The sequence below is a fragment of the Mytilus californianus genome, unplaced genomic scaffold (genome assembly GCF_021869535.1).
Source record: "Mytilus californianus isolate M0D057914Y unplaced genomic scaffold, xbMytCali1.0.p SCAF_15, whole genome shotgun sequence".
NCBI lineage: Eukaryota > Metazoa > Mollusca > Bivalvia > Mytilida > Mytilidae > Mytilus > Mytilus californianus.
This window is the reverse complement of record NW_026262637.1, coordinates 6,229,576-6,251,151: the sequence shown is the minus strand read 5'-3', so window position 1 is coordinate 6,251,151 and position 21,576 is coordinate 6,229,576. Positions and strand designations below refer to the sequence as shown.

Sequence of the window (21,576 nt, the reverse complement as noted above, 5' to 3'; positions counted from 1 at the left end):
TTCCTATATTTGATTTCAAGTATCAATCCCTAAAATAATCGCTTCGACCAAAACGTGGTAATCACCATAGATAGAAGAAGGTAAGGTGCTCGATATTGTTGATATCACTCGTCGTGTAGCTCAATACAAGAAAAATCCTAAATGTTTATTGAATCCGAATCACCTAAAGTGAATAAACAAAATGTTTGAAAAAAATCATGATCGGTAATCTATAGTCACTGACTATATTTATAAACTGTGCAATGTATTTCTACCTGTTCTTTCTTTGTACTGTGATAGTGTATAGTCCCAATAGCTTTCTTATTTGAATTTTAAGACATGAATACCAAGTTATTTATGAACCTTTGATAGCTTTTTTTTAAATATGTATATTTACCTATTCTTGGAGGCCGCGAACTATAGGTGAGTAGACAGTCCCTTTCATTTTTACTTTTTGGGTGGCTAGTTATATAATTTCAAATTATGCTAGATCTGATTGCCATAATGTATGTATGTATGAATGTAGTTTCAACTTCTATAGAATCAAAATTACACAGGAAATGCTAATTATGTTCTTTCTTAAGGTTCTTTGTGATAATGAAAATTTAAAATGTATCAAAAACGTACTTTTAACATTTCCATGTTTTTTTTTCATTTTCAGGTTTTAAAATGGTTTAAAGAAGAGAACAGACGCGGAGCAAAGAAAACATAAAAGAATTCAATTTCAAATGTTGAATAAAATGAAATAATTTTATTCAGAATCCTTCTCTATGCAGCTTTAACGTAAATATATAAACTACAGAATCAAACACGACGGGAAATGGTTTATGTAATCTTTTGATTGTTTTTAAATTTTCTACACACGTTTACATGTGGCATTACAACAAAGTGTTTTATCTACACTATTTATGATGTGTCATTACTCAGAATAATAGCCGCAGATAATATTGTGTATAACTGCATAAATTCCATATCAGCAGATTCAGAACACTGGGCTTGATTTCAGTTATTGCGATCACTCCTTACCCCTCTTTATAGTTTCTTTTTATGTTAACATCTTTTCTTGTTTAACTTCTGCTATTATGTCGATATTACAGATATCAATAAGGAGATATGGTATAATTGTCGATGGAAAAGCTATCGCCAAAGACCAAATAACAGAGATTAAACACCTTCAATAGAGTTTAATGTATACGTTCTGCTATCTACCTTTTGGTATTTACTGATTGAGAATGAATAGGAAGAGAGCTGGTGTATACAACACTAGGTTAAGAGTCTCAAATTCCGTTGTTGGCTTAAGTAGACTAGAATATTTTATAAAGAACTTGTCGTTGATAAATAAAGGCAACAGTAGTATACCGTTGTTCAATAGTCATAAATCGATTAAGCGAAAACAAATCCGGGTAACAAACCAAAACCGAGGGAAACACATCAACTATAAAACTTGTCCCAATTCGGAACGATTTAGAACAAGACATTTGTAAAAAAAAATTGATGAAAAACAATATGTGACCTTTTATACTTTTCATGTGTCTTTGGTGTGTTTAATGTTGTTGGGTGTGAGTTTTTTTTTTTAATTTAAGTGTTGCTACATGTTATATAAAAATAAGAAGATGTGTTATGATTACCAATAAGACACTACAGACAAAATGACGTAGAAGGTAACAACTATAGATCGCCGTAATGCCTTCAACAATCAGCAAAACCGAAACCGCATAGCAAGCATTAAAATGTCCCGAAATGACAAATGTAAAACGATTCAAACGAAAAAACTAACGGCCTAGTTAATGTAAATACAATAAACGCAAACCAAATATGATGTACGACAACCACTGAATTACACATTCCTGACTAAGAACAGACAAATAGAGATTGTGGCGGGGTTAAACATGTTTGCAAGATCCTCACCATGTCTTATTGAAATATTAAATATATATTAAAATATACAATTCATTCGTGGCTGTAAACATTATTTTTATCACAAGATGCAAAATCAAGACATAATTCACCACATTTAAACTGAAAATCACTTCTTTGTAGAGATTTAGTTCAAAAATGAACAATTTTGGTTTTGATTTTAAAGGTCAAACTCCACTTTTCACACCAATTGTTTAAAATGTCCAACTGTTTTTGCGTTTCTCTACATCAGGTGTAATCAGTGCGATGCCATCAGCGTATAATAACATTGAAACCATTATGTCATCTATTTGAATACCACAATTTGTTCTTTAATATCTGAGACTAAATCATTTACATAGATAGAAAATAAAATCGGCGATGTGTACTGTTGTTTGTCTGTTTGTCTTTTTTTTCTTTAGCCATGGCGTTTTCAGTTTATTTTCGACTTACGAGTTTGAATGACCCTTTGGTATCTTTCGCCTCTCTTTTGCATAGTAGACAGTCTCTATTAACAGTATCAAATGCTTTCTTTGCATCAAAAAAACATACAAATGTATCCTTTTTTGAAATTTTCGGCCTTAGATAATATTATCTAGTAAATAAACACGATCTGTACAGTTTCTATTTTGTCGAAAACCGTTCTGTTCATCATATAAAATTTCATTTTCATTAAGCCATTGATTTAACCGCTTATAAAAATGTTAGCAAAAGATTTACATGGGATAGATAAAATTGTTATACCTCTGTATGACATATGATCGAATTTACAACCACTATCATTTTTTGGAATATGATTTTAAAATACCATTTAACCATAAGTCAGGAACATTTTGAAAACAGATTGAAATCAGTTTAAATAACAGGTCTATACATATGCTATTACGTAAACTTTCCGTAGGAATACAGTCAAAACCGACTGCTTTGCTTAGTTTAGTCCTATTGACAGCGTCAATGACATCCTGTCTCATAACATGGCAGTTTCCCTTTACCCAGCCTAAATAATTGTTATCAAAGTTACCATTACATGTATCACAAGCATTAAATAGTTTTTCATAATCTTCATTCCATTTGTTAAGGACAACATCAACATCGCTACTAAAGCTGTCATCTGTTTTTACTTTCAATGGAATGTTTTGGCGACGTTCATTCCCAATACACATATTTCCAATATATTTCCAAAAGTCCAGAGTGTTGTGACTTTGATACAGTTTAATTAAATTATCCTGATCCTCTCGTTACTTTTAGTATTTCGATTCAGTTTATCAAACTGATTTCGAATATTACAAAAGTCCTCTTTTGATTTACGTCTTAAATTAGTGAAGTTTCTGCATTTCATCCACTCATTTTCTTTAAAACACAGAAGCATTTCGTCCTTTTATTCGAACTTGGTCCTGTTGATTATTCAGATAAGGCATAATTTTCAAAAGCAAACGAACAGATAAAAGCGAGTCTAACAACAAGGCCACCCTAACCAAATCATAACTAAGAAAAACATATCCGACATAACAAAACAACTTAGTTCACAATATACATGATATATGAAGTCATTTGCCAAAAGTTCAAACATGAAATGAAATATAAAATTGAGAATGGAAATGGGGAATGTGTCAAAGAGACAACATCCCGACCATAGAACAGACAACAGACGAAGGCCACCAATGGGTCTTCAATGCAGCGAGAAACTCCCGCACCCGGAGGCGTCCTTCAGCTGGCCCCTAAACAAATATGTATACTAGTTCAGTGATAATTGACGTCATACTAAACTCCAAATTATACACAAGAAACTAAAATCAAAAATGATACAAGACTAACAAAGGCCAGAGGCTCCTGATTTGGGACAGGCGCAAAAATGCGGCGGGGTTAAATATGTTTTTTGAGATCTCAACCCTCCCCTATACCTCTAGCCAATGTAGAAAAAACAAACGTACAACAGTACGCACAGTAAAACTCAGTTAAAGAGAAGTCCGAGTCCGATGTCAGAATAGGAAACAAAAGAAAATAAACAAAATGACAATAATACATAAATAACAACAGACTACTAGCAGTTGCTGACATGCCAGCTCCAGACCTCAATTAAACTGATTGAAAGATAATGTCTTCATCATATGAATATCAGGCACAATCCCTCCTGTTAGGGGTTTAGTATTATACCATCATAAAATATATGAGAAGAACATAACCCGTGTCATGCCAACTACTGGTTTTAGAATAAATATGTTTAATTCCGATGCAAAGACCCTATAAGTGAATCAATATTAAAGCCAAAATATGCAATCTTTAATGACCTGACAACAGTATCGTAACTATATCCCTTCTTAATAAGTCTGTTTAAAGGTTTTGTTAGCTTTTGAGGTGAATACTGACATTTTTGTGCTTTGTAAAGAATATTACCATAAAAGATTGGATGTGAAATACCCAAACGTATAAGATGTCTGCATGTTCTAGTTCGTTTTATTAAAAATGCCAGCTGATTATCAACAATATAAACTAATCCTTTATAAAAACAATCCATACTTTTGAGATTTTTTTATGCAAAAACTGATTTTGACTTCTAGATGCCAAATTGTAGGAGGTTTATTTTTGTTGTTGTTTTGATTTTCGTCTTCTTGGCGTAAACCCTAAATTTACTTTTCGTCAGCATAAGCTTGTTAAATAACATTATACACAAAAAATGGTCAAGAACTAGAGCTGTGCTTATAAGGCTATTACCAACATGCAACAGTAAGCAGATTTATGATATTTTGGTTGTCAGTGCTCTCCAACTTGCCATTTGATTTGGCCTTCCAACTCTATTGATTCTAGCGCCTCTAATTTGTCTCATGAAGACGAAACGCGCGTCTGGCGTACCAAATTGTAGCCTGTTATATATCTTTGATCTGTGATTGAACTGAAACGGTCAATTTGATCTGAACAATAAAGTGGTAAAAACTCTTCAAAGATACCAGGCTTATAATCAAAAAGCCAGATTCAGTCTTTCAAAGAATTTTCAAACAAATCCACAGGCCTAATTATTTCAACGACTTCTTTCGTGGGATCCCTAACCCATTTTAACCGGGCTTATTCAAAGAACCAGGACACTGTGCATTTGCTGCCTCTCCGCTAAGAAAACAAAAATCCCAAACCTGTGATCTTATAATCTATGGGCCACATGTATCTATATTCTAACATAGGTTTAGTTTTACTGTGAACTTGAATATTTTTTTTTCAAAATATGCAAAACTTCAATGTAACTATATATATGCCTGTTTTTGTCAATTTATTTTATCATCTTACCTTTTAAAGAAGTAGACATCTCTTTATCTCAATAAACATACTCACATCAGCAGCTGTTATCTTTTGATTCTGCGGTCAAGGGAAATCACATCTGTTATGAGAAATTGACTGATAAAACGTTAAGTTCCCAAATCGTGTTTGCTGCATTTATAAACTAATGATCTGGTCAATCATTGTAAAAAAATGAACAAATTTGATAGCTATAATACTAGTGAGTAAATTTACAAAACATAAAACTTAGATAATGAATTCCGTTTTACACCTGTGATACAAGTAGTCAGCCAAAATAAACTATCAATAGACCAATTAAAAAATTATTCGAGTTGTAACTATGTGCTCAACTTGATAGTTAATGGAAAGGTATGTACTCGCTCTGAATTTCATAGTATTTACCCTTTCATAGACTAACCATTATTGCGCCAATTTAATTATAATGAAAACTGAGATTTTAATTAACTATTCACATTTTTGTGATCTGTCGGTCAACACAACAGTCTGATTGTATATGTATAGGTTAGATAATACTTGGTCATGTTCATGAAACATGACCAAGTATTGTCTGACCAATTTAAAACATATTTACGCCTTCGAGTGACATGAACAAAAATAAGCCTCTCCCATTGTAATAGTCAAACCTTTATATGAGCTCACCTTAATTGTTAACATGGTTAGTAAAAGGAATGCAAATCATATTTAATGGTCATTTCAACAGATGGAATGAAATAGCAATGAGACAGTTTTGTGATAACAGAAAAGGATAACTGATAAAAAAAATTGGTGTTTTTCTTCTGCTTCAGGTACAATTTAACACTTATCTTTATATAAATATATAATTCCTTCATTTTAAAAATCACAAAATGTTATATAATTCAGCTTTTCTAAAATTGTATAATTTTTAATAACGACAAAACTTCATCAATTAATTTTAGAATTACAATCGTTTCATCATCAGATGCTTGTTTTTTTTTATTGATGAATTTTTTTTTTTTCTCAAAAACTTCCTTTGCTTTTTATATCAAAAGACATTGTGTCTTAAAAAAATAATAATTTTAAGGTGTCGTATAAAAATCAGATTAAATATCATTTTACGTACACCTTTGCCCCCTTTTCATTTTTGTTGTTGTCTTATATATGTTTTTCATTTATAATAATTAGACTGGCAAACAACAGTACTCATGATTTTTTTCTTTGTTCATTTCCTTTGGAAATTGCCTCAGGGGATTGTGCAGTTTTTAAGAGTTCACTTTCATAATTAAGCTACAATGAAAAGTCATTTATGTATAGCATTTTATAATGGATGGAAAGCCATGTACTATGAAAAATAAAAGGGGAATACTGATTTTCCACTGGAAGAGAATGGGTGAGTATGATCTAAATAATGTTATTTCACCTTATGGGTAAAACGAGTTTATATATCACTTATGTGAATACTTGATAATTAACAGTATAATATATGAAACGTTAAAACAGCGATAAATATTTGAATATGAAGGAAAATCAACGCGGGGTCAGTTTTTCAGTTCCCAAGAACAAAGCGAAAATTAAACACAACCGAAAAAAAACCCTATATTCGGTATTCGGATTATTGATGTTAAGATATACTGTTCAAAAGATATACAAAATACAAACTTTTTTTCGAAAGTTTTTGACAGCTTTAAGATTTGATATTTCATTTTTATTTTATCCATGGTAAATTAGAGGCAACAGTATTCTACCGAAGTACAAATCTCGAAAGATATATACAAATCAAGGTCAAAATGTAATATGTAGGGAATTGCATAACCCCAAATGAAGCGACACCAGGTGCGTCAATAGGGAAAACGTCTTCTGCTATGCATGAAACACCCGCAATGTGAATCCGTTTTCAGACAAAATTTCGCAATATGAAAAGGACATAATCGGTAACTTAACTGATCAGACGACTGTTCTAGTAAATAAAGATATAAGACCGCGACAACATGTCGCTATTAAGAGGAGACACACATCGTATCAGTCAACCAATTTGTGATGGTGATGGTGACCGTAAAACGTATTGAGTGTCGATTTTAGTTGTTCTATTGGATAAGGATATTTTGTCAGAATCACATCCTTGGTAATGAAGTCCGTATAGTGTGAACATACAGGAATGTAGCGTATTACTTGACATACATGTACGTCATACAATAGACTGAAGGTATGTTACTGCTGAGAAAAAGGAAGTTGACATCTAGAAAGTTGACATTATCATTTTGTTAGGCATATACCTTAGATTGAAGTTATCCATCTGTGTCAATATGGAGGAAAAGATCAAGATATGAAGCAGACCTTTTAGTATCGGAAGTTTCCTGAATTTTAAATTCACCTGTATATGTGATGCAAGTAATCACTTAAATGTGGGTTATTGGATGACAGAACATCATCAATACTTCTAAGTGTGAAATTTATGAACTGTGCAAATAGATTTTCCTTCGTGTATGAATTCTTCTTCATATGAATTCAAAATAAGTCGACCAAAAGGGTGCACAATTATTACCCGTTGTAATACAGACTGTCTGTTGACATATACATACATCACACTCAACAAATTTGTTGTCAATCAAAAGGACCAATTTTGGAGTATGTTTTGTTCTTCACAAAATAAATCAGATTTTTCTTGGGCTAAAGAGTAAAATTTATCCACGATTCCTATGTATATGCGTGGAGGAATGTTATAGTTTAGACAATTATCTTTGTACAATGATGGCAAAGAAAATTAACCTATGATGTCTGTTTGTTTTCCTCACACATTGTTCTCAATATAATGCGAATGTCATACAAGTGAAAGGTTTAGCTAGCTATAAAACCATGTTTAATTCACAAATTTTCTACATAAGGACATGTCTGTACCAAGTCAGGAATTAGACAGTTGTTTTCCATTCGATTGATGTGTTTTAGCTTTTGGTTTTGCCATTTGATATAGGACTTTCTGTTTTGATTTTCCTTGGAGTGTGTTTATTTTGTTATTTCTTTAACTATCGTTATTTCATTACATCAAGTAAATATAAAAATCGCAAAAATGAATTGCCACGAAGTTGGCTAAAAAGGATTAAACGCGAAATAAAGTATCTGAAAAAATAATTTGTTTTACAGTAACAGAATTGACTGCTTAGCCAAACATTGTCGGCAATTGTGTGGATTGTGCAACAAAATCGGTGGTTATCCTAACAATCAAATTTTCGATGGTAATTTACAACTTTCCAAATATATGTCAAAACTATTGCATCATTGAAATATTTGAAAAATAGGTCAACACTCGGTCTTCAATATCAGCAAAGTGTAAATACAATATGTCAAGCTCTGATACGATTTGAATACAGAAAAGTGGTGAATAAACCGATACATGTATAATATCATACACAATATCTGTAATCAATACAAGGTGTCCCGAGTGCAGAAAAAAGAAAAACAAAAACAAAAGAATAATTCAAATATTAAAAAAATATCATTCATTTTTAAGGTTGACGAAGATGGTCCAAGGAGTTCCTCTTCCTCAATTATTAATTTTCTGTGTAGTTTTTTCAACTATTGTTCAAACTCCTTCGTAAGGTATCGTTTTACCAACCAGGGTGTAGCCATGCTTGCGACTAAAGCTATTCTTCTCATGTCTATCATGTTTATATCATAAGATTATTTAAATCAAGTATGCTTGTCAATTTGTTTGCTAGTTTAGTAAAAAAATATTAACAAAAATACCTAACTCCAAGTTAAATTCAAAAATAAGGAGTCCAAAAAACCTAATAATATCAAACGTTAGACTATATAACGGAACGAATCGAAAACAACTGTCATATTCCTGACTTGGTACATGCATTTTCCGAAGAAAATTGTGGGTTGATAGTATTGATATAATAACACTTTAATTGACGAAAGTATCTTTTGACTTACTAGTACATAATCATTTAATCGGCAATCTTTCGCATACATCAATATACAAATTGTTACAACTACGTATACGACATGTTAGATCTTTGATTTATAGAAATGATAACTGTAATTATTTTCCTTTACCTTACGTCTTCACTACATAAGATTATGAGGAAAAAATTTCATTTCATCTCTACAATCATAATCATTTTATTATCCATAACGTGTACACTTAGCAAATCCAAAAAGATATACTAATAACAGTTAAAAAAAAATCTACCGATATTAGACCGTAGAAATGCCCCTCCCTCCCCTCGCCAAAATAAAAAACTAAACATTGTATAGAAAGTTTGGGAGACAAAGTTTTAGTTTCAATGTGTGGGTTCCATGTTTTTACACAGGAACTTTAAAACTGTTTAACCACAACTACGAAACGTCAACAGGAAAGTCACTGAAATGTGTCAATTGTCATATGATTAAGGAATAACAGTACTAAAGTTGAAGAGTTACCGCCGTAAATTTTGATTTGACGGTGGCAACTTTTCAACTACAGAACTGTTATTCCTTAATTATATGGCACTTGTGTGTTAAGCTCTTAATGCCCTGTTCCATATGTTTATATAGTACTGTATAGTCCGTGCCCAAGGCGCAAAACACGACTTGTCTCTTATCTTGGTTTTACTAAAGTTAAATGATAACATTATATCATTAGGTACTTTTTTATCAGACAAAACAAAAGACAATAACGTGTAGACAGGTCGTAATTTGACCGTATACTCCAATAGATTAGATTACAGAGTTTTGAGAAGGTGTTATCAAAATATTTGAATATCTATCACTAGTTATTAATTTAATTGTATAATGGTTAAATAATATCTTAACAATGAATATATCAAATTTAATGTTATGATACTTATAATGAAAACACAAACTTAAACTCATGATAGCGAGCCAAAACTATCCGACTTATTTTGATATACGCAGTTAATTATCATATATTTATCTAAGTTTTAAAAAACATTCAGAAACCGGAGGATTTTAGCTAAATCAACAAAACGGTAAGAGTCGAGAAGTCATTTATAAATGTTTGTGTATTTATATGATGATTTAGGTTTTATCTAAGATATATTATAAGCTGAAAATAAAGCATATAAGAAATATAAAAGGAATTATAAAGAATAACAAATAAGCATAAAATCATTGGTTTATTATTTCTTTCACTTGTAGAGATGGGTCAAATTGGTGTGATATTTAATTGCACTAGTATTTCATGTAGAAAAACGTTAGAAAACATTCATATATTTTTTTTGGAAACGAAACAATATTTTAATGCTCATTAAAGAAACAGTTAGAATTCATAATTTTGAATGTCTTTATACGATAAGTTGTCATGTCATGAAACTTTCTTATTCTAGTACCCTAGATAATTCGGTATTGATTTCTCCAGTCCTCTTATGAAATAGAAAGCCAATAATTGAAATTGAATTCTCCAACCCTCTTCTGAAAGTCAATCTTTTAAATTGATTTGTCCAACCCACTTATGAAATAGAAAGTCATTCATTTCAATTGGATGGTAAAACATGTACCTGACTTATATAACATACCTTTCTTTAGCAATAGTCTGATTTTTTTCATTAGATTATCAGCTTAAAGAAATTTATTCAAACTGCAATTTGCAATTATGTTTACCCTTTTGTATTCTGAAAGTGCAACATGCTGGACAAATACTCCATTGAATTAAAATTATATACTAGTATGCAATTGCAAATAATTTCAAATTTCAAAACTTTGCAAATTGTACGTCATCTCTAGAAACCAGTTAGCGTCTTAATACCTTTATTGAATTAAGAACTTATTGAAAAACAAAGGTTCAAAATCCCTCAGGAAAAGTTGACCTTTTATGAATTTCCTGTACTGATTTTTATCGTGTGGTTTTATTCATCCTTTATTAGTCCACTGATTTCAAATAAAATATGGGAGAGATTTGAGATTTTAACCCCACAACATATTCATTTGGCTCTGATTAATATGTTCACAACTGAATTTGGGACGATTAAGAGGATAACATATTATATTTACGCCTGATTGTGAGGTACTCTCTAAATGCCTTTCGTTGGGTTGTTGTCTGATTGGCGTGTATTTACTTTTATTTTTACTTTATTTATAATATTTTCATCTCTCCTCATATATCTTGTTTATACGTGTTATATAAATGGAGAATTCTTCATAAACAAGTTGCTAGTTTAGCAGGAAAACAGAGCAAGTTAAACGACATTCCTACTGAAATATGTCGCCAATGCACAATTAGACATATAACGATTGAACCTTTAACTGGTGCTAACAGGTTAGTAACTTACAATAACTATTGTACTCCATAAACTTTCATTCTTATGGTAACACCATCTTACACGAATAAATAAATAATTATCAATACATATACATATTTAGAAAAAATATTAAATAAATGATTATGTTCTTTTGTAAACTGTTAAAAAAATGCTATTCGTAGTCCAGTTTTTGTTGTTGGTGGTGGTGATCAAGCATGCGTTATGTCAAACCTGTCTATCTAATGAGTCTAAGGAAGACTTTGACAAATCAAGAAAAGCCTTGACAGATGTTCAGGAAAATATTGGAAACGTTACCAACAAACTCGAGGACGACAATTAAAATATACTTGGCATATTTAAAGACACTCTTAACACAATGGGACAACAGATACAGAAACTTGACACTGATTTAAAAGTCATTGGAACAAAATTTGAAGACGATAATAAAAAGACACTTGAGATGTTTAGAGGAAATCTTAACACTATGGGTAAAAAAATAAAGAAACTTGACACAAATTTTAAAGTCCTTGGAGAAGATTTTCGTAGTAAGTACATGCAAGAACATAATAAAACATTATTTTCAAAATGAGGGTTCAGTGCTCGCAACAATATATATTTTATACATGCATCAAGGTGGCACACCACCAATCCATCCACTCTCATTTATTAGATATGTGAAAATAGCCCATCTCTGACAAAATAGTAGTCAAAATGTTGGTAGTGTTGTTTACTTAAACTAGCGAATGAATTTACACGAAGGAAACTTTTTCTATGTGAGAAATATATGTTTACCATTTGGAGCCAAACTTTACTTGTCAATGAACTTCCATTACAATTTTAGGGTAGATGTGCAAAACAGTTTACTAAATACGATTTTCATAAAAGAAATAGTACTATTTCTAGTAGCATGGGATCTCACCTTTTAAGTATGAGTGTTCGTGATGACGGTAGATTCAGAAAAACTCTTCTGACACAACAATTTTATAAAGTGCTTTTGTTTTTACTTGATACGGAAAAGTAATTTTAACAGACATGTTTCGGTTTGAAAGATCTGGCTAGGATATATATTGCCAAGAACTAAACATAAGTCTGTGCCTTTCCATTTTCGTTTTTTGCTCAACCTTTGAAGTAGCGCAACTATACTATGTGGATATCATTACATATATTAATTTATACTCATGTTATATAAGATACATAAACGAAAAGAAATTATCTATAACCTGACTTCCTTTGTGACAAAACACACACGATGACTTACAGATTGATGAACGTCAAAGGTCGAGAGGAGGCATGACCATTTTCTCGTGGTTGTCATTTGCTTTTTGACACACCATATCTATCTGAATACCAACGATAAGATTCGAACAAGAGGAGTGTATGCAGAACATGCAGAACATCCCATCAGATGAATGAAATTTTAAACTATATGCAGCAGAAACATGTTTAATGATAAATGTATATAATATTTAAAGTCATATCGATATTTTAAATTGTATATAACTTGTACAAGTATTTTCAGTACGGGTTGAATATATCTTCACTATTTATAAAAATTCGTGTGAACGATGAATCAAGTAATCATCTATATGATACTTTCAGATTAAGAGCAATATGACTGAATAGATTGATTGATTTCACACTGACATATACAGAGGAGAATTTAATCCCACTCAACTATCCTTAGGTTCGGAGCGGTTTTGGTTTATGTTGAAGATGTCTATATGTAAGAGACAAAAGTTAATTTGTGCAGATTTTTTTCCAGTCATCGTTATTATGGCATCATACAAATCTGATACTAGAATTTTCGCCTGCCTTCTGTAATGACATAGGGGAGAGGTCAGATATAAATTTATTATTTTAAAAATATAGTTAACTGAAGTACTATCATGTCAAACAGTTGACAGAAAATTGTTGTTTGAAAACAAAACTTTAAGGCAATAGAGAAGACTTAACATTTCCCCATTGTGAACTTTGTTTTTAGGAAGCAATTTCCAGCAACACTAGTTCCTTATATATTTTATATATATATATAAACAAGTCTTAATTGAAAACAACGTTCAAACTTATGATTGCGTTGGATAAAAACCGCAATTTTTATACGTGTGCATGCAAAACAAATTTCTTGTTAGAGGGGTCTAAATACAGCAAAAACAACATTTTCCAAAAGATCAAAAATGTGAAAAAGTATATTTTAACAAAACGCATTTGACTAACAGGTCGAACAACAAATGTTCTTAAACCCTGCTGACTGTCATTGGCGATTGTCAAATAAACGGATCACCGATGTAAGAAATGGATCTTTATTATAAATTTAATACTAAACAGAAAACAATAAACTTGCGGAAAAGATGGTATACCGCAAACAAAAGGTGAAAAGGTTTTTGTACACCATATCCGGATTTCGACAATTAATGTCTCTTCAGTGATGTTTGGAATCGAAACGGTATTCGGAAAGCCATACAATTTACCTCAATTTAGGATAGACTCTTGAATTTTGAGGAGTCAAAATAGGATGAACGGATCATATAAACCCTAAGGCAAATATAATACAAGCCCAAACAAAAAAATATAAACAAGTCTAAATTGAAAACAACGTTCAAACCTATGATTGCGGTGGATAAAAACCGCAATTTTTTATACGTGTGCATGCAAAACAAATTTCCTGTTAGAAGGGTCTAAATACAGCACAAACAACATTTTCCAAAAGATCAAAAATGTGAGAAGTAATTTTAAAAAAAAACGCATTTGACTAACAGGTCGAACAACAAATGTTCTTAAACCCTGCTGACTGCCATTGGCGATTGCCAAATAAATTGATCACCAGATCTGACATGGATCTTACATTTAATTTAATACAAAACAGAAAACAATAAACTTGCGGAGAAGATATATATGTCTCAGTTGATACGGTATTTCATGACTTTCCGTTCCGATCATGATCTCTCCCATTGAGGGTTGCTGATCAAAAGTAAGCTACTGAACCTAGGATTCTTTATGGTAAAATAGATATTTAGTCTGAAGATTAAACGTAATTTGGATGTTTTACGACTCATGACGTTGTCTTTTTTTCCATCAACTTATGAATTTCTTCCCTCCCTAAGAAATTTTACTGATTATCGTCAGCTCAGTAGTCAGTGCTGCGGTACTGACACGATTTATATCATTATTTTTTTAAATTCCCCGTTGATAATTTCGGAAATTACTAGTAAACAAGAGTTCCTCAAGCAAAGTTAACCTTAGAAGAATTTGACTATTCATCTTATGTCAGTTTTGATCATATAGCTCCAAAGTTTATACGTATTCATACAACTCAAACGGGAATCAAAGATTATTGTTTGGGCTTTCCTGATGAAAGGAAATATAAAAAAAAATAAGCTTTCAGCACACAAAATTGATAAACAAACAAATAAACTGCGATTGGTAATAGAGAACAAAACTCTAATTACAGTACAAACATCAGTGAGATGATCAATATACTAGTGAATACGGAATAGTTAACTTTCTTATTTTCTGTCTTTTGCATATGTGCGGTAAACCATTTTATGTTTTTTGATGGTTGGGCTGCCATCGTATTGCTATTATAAACATAGAGTTTCCTTTATCAAAGGGGGATATTTTTTTTCTTGAACATTTTAATAGAGCACAAGACTTTTATCTGATTATCAAAATGAGTATTTGAATTAATACAATGAAAATAAAATTCGTATTATTTTACAGACTTAGTATAAAAGTGCTGGCCTTTTTGATCGACGACATATTCGTTGAGTTTGGAGGATTACTATTCAGCAGATAGTCGGTATTCCAAAGGGTGCTAACTGTGCATCACACCGGTCGACTTGTGTGAAGCAACATTCATACCGAACCTTCTCAAAGACAAAAAAGAAAAAACATTTGAAAAGTTCTTTAATTTCACTTTTTCAAATATGTTTCGTCACTCAATCATCCACATCTCAATGAGTGCTTTCATCTCATAACTCCCAGTGAATTTGATACTACTGAAAGTAGAAGGTCTGCTTGATATTTTGATCTTTTCATCGATATTGACACAGATGAACGACTTCAAACTCGAATCTTTGACAAACATTATAATTTCAACTTTCATTTTGTCAACTTCGCATTTCTCGGCAGTGACATACCATTTGCTCCCTCGTATGGTGTTTACATATCTCAGCTAAAACGGTACGCTCGAGCATGTTCACACTATATGGAATCATTAATAGGGGATGTCCTCATACGCAAAAACTGCGCCAACAGAGTTATGAAGAAGAACGACAGAAATCGACACTTTATAAGTTTTATGGTTCCTTTCCCGATTTGGTTGACCGATACGATGTGTTGGTTTCTCAACTCACCAACGACATGTTTTCGCGGTCTTAAATTTCTTCCCCAGATGTCATACTTGAATGCCTCTAAAATTCAGTTACATATAACATGATACTTGAAGGCTAGAATGGGAAACTTTAGTTCAGTTGCATGTTACATAATACTTGTATGCTAGTGGTCAGTTTAATCAACTAGATACTATTATAAATATGTACACTTTGTTGGAAAATGTGAAACTTAAATGTACGAGCTTTAAAAACAAGAGGAACATTGGAACTCCTGCTTCGTAACGAGTACAAATAAATCGAAGTTTCCTGACAATACAAGTATACTGTTACTATTTTAATCCTGCAATTTATGTAAAAAAGTATAACAAAAATAACTCCAAGGTATATTTAAAAAGATGAAGTTCATAAAAACTGACAAAATCAAAAGACGTTATCAACGGAACGAGAGAAAAACCAGCTATTATATTCCTGATTTGGTACAGGCACCTTACTTTGACCTATATTGGTTTACTTTTATAAGTTTTGACTTGGATGGAGAGTTGTCTCAATGGCACTCATACCACATCTTCTTTTATCTATGGTATAACATTGAAAGTAAATTTATTATGAAAATAAGTAGATTTGTTATGCATGCCAATAAGGCAACTACCTACCGGAGACCAGAGGTAAGAATGAAAATAACTGTACATCCTTCAATGATTATCAAAAATCAAACGTATAGCAAGCCGTTAAATGCCTTACAATTGACAAAATATAAATTAATTTAAAAGAGAACACCAACGGCCTGATTTATGCTTCAACCAATTAACGAAAAACAAATTTGGAAAGTTGGCCCCTCCTTAAAAAAAGCTACTGAACAAATGTCTAAAGTTATCTCTATTAAAGTTCAAAGGGCACTATGTTCGCCTTGTTTAGCATTATAAAATATTTGTGTCGTCACTGATGCTCACGGAAATGCTGAATTTATCGAATCCATAATTCCGTCCGTCACCTATTCTCACTTATAATTCACTACCGGATGCATTTGAACACTGGGTTTTATATTGTCAGAAATAAGACGACGGATGCCCCATTATAGAACAGAAACTGCTTGCTTTTTGGCAGCACCTGAGTTTTCACTCAGGTTTTGTTGGGGTCGTGTTGCTGAATCCTTAATTTGTATTGTTTTTTGCTGATCCTGTAAATGAGTATATTTACCCCCCCCCCCCCCCTCCTTCCCAGTTGTATATTCTAACCCTCATACAATATATACAACGCTACGTCACTAAACCTTATCATTTCTAAAATTAAGTGACCAATGAGGGATATTTTAAGTTTAGAGAAATTTGATAGAAAAAACAATATTCTTAAACAAAATTTTGGTATTTAAAGGAATAGCTTGTTTAAAGAATTATTTATAAACTTTAGAAAAAATAAAAAAAAAAAAAGAAAGCAATGAAATACAATATATATCCCCTAAAATATTGAGCTAGATATGGACAATTGAACATGATAAGAGCATGATATATGTTGACCTGTTGCTTCCTGTACATTAAGTTCTGTCTGCGATCTACACTTAGTTAGTCATTACACAAACCATATATGCAGCGTCTTATCTTGCAGATAGGCATTACTGGATTAGATTGACAGATCTCAAAGAAGGGGAATGGCGCTGGACCTACGATCAGTCGAAAGCTGTGTTCAAAACGTGGGTTCTTGGTTATGGTGCTTAGGATACAGACAATAATTGCGTGATCCTGCATCTAAGTGGAACATATTGGTTTGATTACAATTGTCATCACAGTGTATATTATATTTGTGAAAGCAATTTCTGTAAGTAGTTCCTTGATTGATTTTTCTGTACTCCAGCTGCATGCAATGATCAATTATACACCGTTTATTTTCTTGTTTACGCCTAAAATGTCATCATGGAAGTCTGGTAAATAAAGATATCATGCTAAATTTATTATTTGTTATGTATTTCCTTTGCTAATGTTGGTGTCTGTTTTATTTATTTTATTTTTTCTTACTTTCAACGTTCCTATATTTTATTGCAAGGATCAATCCCTAAAATAATCTCTGTGACCAAAAAGTTGCAATCACTATAGAAAGAAGAAGGTAAGGTGTTCCATATTTGTGATTTTATTCGTCGTGTAGCTCAATACAAGAAAAATCAAAAATGTTAATTGAATCAGAATCACCTAAAGTGAAGAAACAAAATGTTTTGAAAAAATCAAGATCGGGAATCGATAGTCACTGACTATAAATATTAACCGTGCAATGTCTTTTTACCTTTCTTTCTTCGTACTTTGATAGTGTATAGTCCCAATAGCTTTCTGGTTTAAATTTTATGTCATGAATACTAAATCATTTATGAACCTTTTATAGCTTTTCTTAAAATATGTATCTTTACCTATTCTTGAAAGGCGGCCACGAAGTATAGATGAGTAAACAGTCCCTTTCACTTCTACTTTTTGGGAGGTTAGTTATATAATTACCAATTATACAATATCTGATTGCCAAAATGTATGTATGTCTGTATATAGTGTCTACTTCTATACAATCGATATAACACAGCAAATGATAATTATGTTCTTTCTTAAAGTTCTTTTTGATAATGTAAATTTAAAATGTATCAAAAATGTACTCTTAATATTTCTATGTTTTTTCCTTTTTCAGGTTTTTAGATGGTTCATAGAAGAGAACATTCGCGGAGAAAAGAAAATATAAAAGAACTCAATTTCAAATGTTGAATAAAATGAAATAAATTATCAAAAGCCTTCTCTATGCAGCTTTAACAAAAAAATATAAAAGACAGAATCAAACACGACTGGAAATAGTTTAGGTTTAAAATTCTGTACACACGTTTACATGTTGCATTACAACAAAGCATTTTTTTTTCTAGACTCTTCATAATATGACACTTACTAAGAAGAACAACCGCAGATAAAAGAGTGTATAACTGTATAAATTCCATATTAGCAGATTCAGTACTCGCAGCTTGATTTCAGTTATTACAATTATTCATCACCCTATTTTAGTTTCTTTTTATCGTTTATAAAAAAGGAGATGTGGTATGATTGCCAATGAGACAACTATCAACCAAAGTTCAAATGGAGTGGATTTAAGCAATTATAGGTAACCGTACGGCTTTCAACAATGAGAAAAACCCATACCGTATAGTTGGCTATAAAAGGCCCCGACATGAAAAATATGAAACAATTCATATGAGAAAACTAACGGCACAATTTATAACAAAACAATTTACGAAAAACAAATATGACAGACATGAACCAATGACAACCACTGAACTACAGGCTCCTGCATTGGGACAGGCACACAAATAATATGACGGGATTAAACATGTTTGTGAGCACTCAACCTTCCCCTAACATGGGATAGTGGTGTTACAGCACAACATAAGAACAAACTATGAAAAACAGTTGAAAAGGGCTTAACTCATCAGATCGAAACAAAGCAGAAAAAACATAGACCGGACGCAGGAAGGTATTTATACATCCCTGACAACAAAAAAGAAACAAAGTACAGATCTGAGAGTACTCCAAGTTACTGACAGCTAGTTGAAAGCCATAACAACTTATAAAAAAAATCATGTATCTAAGACTAAAATAGCAATCAGAAGACACCAAACATCCAATGGATTTAGTGTAAAGACGTCATTAACAGTAAGAGAAAAAACATGACCTTGTGCAATGCCAACATATAGATATCGACAGATTGCAGTACCGTGAAAGTGCATATGTATATAACAATAATATCTAGTATGGTTTTAATTTACTGATAACAAAATCAATATTTATATCAATAAAAACAATATTCAAAGATCTAATTACAGTGTTGAATTGGGAACCTTTTAGAATAAGTTTATTAAAAGGATTGATAAGTTTTCCCGGATCGTATCTAAATTTCCGGGCTCGGTAAACAACATCACCGTAAAATTCTGGATGTGCTATTCAGTTTGAAATAAGTTTTCTACAGGTAAGGTTACACTTGCAAACCAAATCCTTGTATCTATGGAAAAATTTATTAAAGGTTTTAATAATTTGTGGTAACGAAATCCCTGGCCTAATAATTTACCAGTAATACATACGCTCATTGAAATCCAAAACGTCACTACAGACACGGGCATAGCGAACGAGCTGGAGTATATAAACACCTTAAGATGATTCAAGTCGAACATCACCGTCCAAAAAAGGAAAATTAATAATAGGAAAAGTAAAATCATCCCTTTTGTCTTAAATTTTTGTGTAAAACTGAAATATCTAAATCTAGGTAACCTGGTTTCTTGTTTAACCTCTGTTGTAAAGTCGATATTGCAGTTATCAATAAGGAGATATGGTTTAATTGTCGATGGAAGAAATATCGCCAAAGACCAAATAAGAGATGTAAACACCTTCAATAGAGTTTAATAATTACGTTCTGCTATCTACCTTTTGGGATTTTTTATTGAGAATAAACAGGAAGAAGTGTTGTTATATACAACACTAGGTTTAGAGACTTAAATTTCGTTAAGTATAGCATAGTTTATTTTATGAAGGAATTTTCTGTTGATAAATATCATTTGTAGACTCCGTTTAACTAGGTGAGAGCTTTCTAGACTCAAGACGATTTAGAACATGACATCTCATATAGAAACGTAGTCTAGTCTATTGATAAAAAAAACAATATAGCGAACTCTTTTACTTTTCATTTGTGTTTTTTGTTTTGTGTTATTGTGTGTGTGTGTTTGTGTGTTTAAATTTAAGGATAGCCACAAGTAATAATTAAAAAAAAGATGTGTTATGATTACCAATGAGACAACTTTCCACCATATACCAAATGACGTAAAAATTAGTAACTTTGGGTCACCGCAAGGTCTTCAACAATGAGCAAAACAAAAACCGCATGACAAGCTTTAAAAGGCTCCGAAAAGGCAAATGTAAAACGAAAAAACTAACGGACTGATCAATGTAAAAAACAATACATGAAAATAGAATGGACAAAAATGCGAGAATAATTATTGCGATTTCAGGAAAATCTGCATACAGATATATGTATCAGATATCAAAATGCGAGTTCTCATTATTGCGATACTCACACAGTCGCATTGTTCGCATTAATAAAAACCTCGCAATAATTTCTGAATTTACAGTATGATATACAGCAACAAACGACAACCAGTGAATTACAGGCTCCTGACTTGGAGGAGGCATATACAGAATGTGACGAGGTTAAACTTGTTTGCAGGCGCCTAACCCTGTCATATTGAAATAAAATATACAAAGCATTCATAGTCGTATATATCAATATATCGTCATTCTATACTTATACAGAGTGAATATTTAAAATTCATCTCGGAACGATTAAGACTACGATATATTGTATGAACAATTGTCTGTTGTTGATTGTATACAACAACAAAATAACCACTAAAGTTACCACGCCTATAATTTGGAACGTCAGACGCGCGTTTCGTCGACAAAAGACTCACCAGGGCCGCTTGAATAAAAAAAAACTAAAAGGCCAAATAAAGTACGAAGTCAAAGAGCATATTTCGTATTTTATATTGCCTTCTTGGTGTCTTTTGGCTATTTCTGTCGTTGGGTTGCTCTCTCATCGTCGTGTGCGTCTTATAGTGTTATATGTCCACTTTTTATAAAAGTGACGATAGCTATATATTTGATATCGAGGTGCAATGGTCTCTCTATATATCTAAAAAACTAGATTTCTATATTCTACGAGTTTTTGTTCAGAACTATACTGTTCTATCTCCACAATTCCATTGAATTATAGTAATTTATTCATCTAGTTAAACACCGTAAGATCAGAGAAAATAGCTTTATTGTGGTGTATCTCCACTTTTTTCAAGTATTTTCGTTGTAAAATTTATGTTATTAAAACTATCT

General features: G+C 31.9%; 1 protein-coding gene across 9 annotated transcripts in view; it reads left to right on the top strand.

Annotated features, from left to right (window-relative positions):
- LOC127725278 (perlucin-like protein) overlaps positions 1-21,576 on the top strand; it is a 216,163-nt gene that overhangs the window by 172,000 nt on the left and 22,587 nt on the right. Inside the window, exon 1 of one of the 9 annotated variants that reach the window (XR_007992898.1) lies at positions 11,865-11,905. The exons of the other annotated variants lie outside the window; for them this stretch is intronic. The gene's annotated coding sequence lies outside the window, so the exon portion shown is untranslated. Of the gene's footprint in view, positions 1-11,864; positions 11,906-21,576 lie in introns of those variants that run through there. 9 annotated transcript variants of the gene reach the window in all.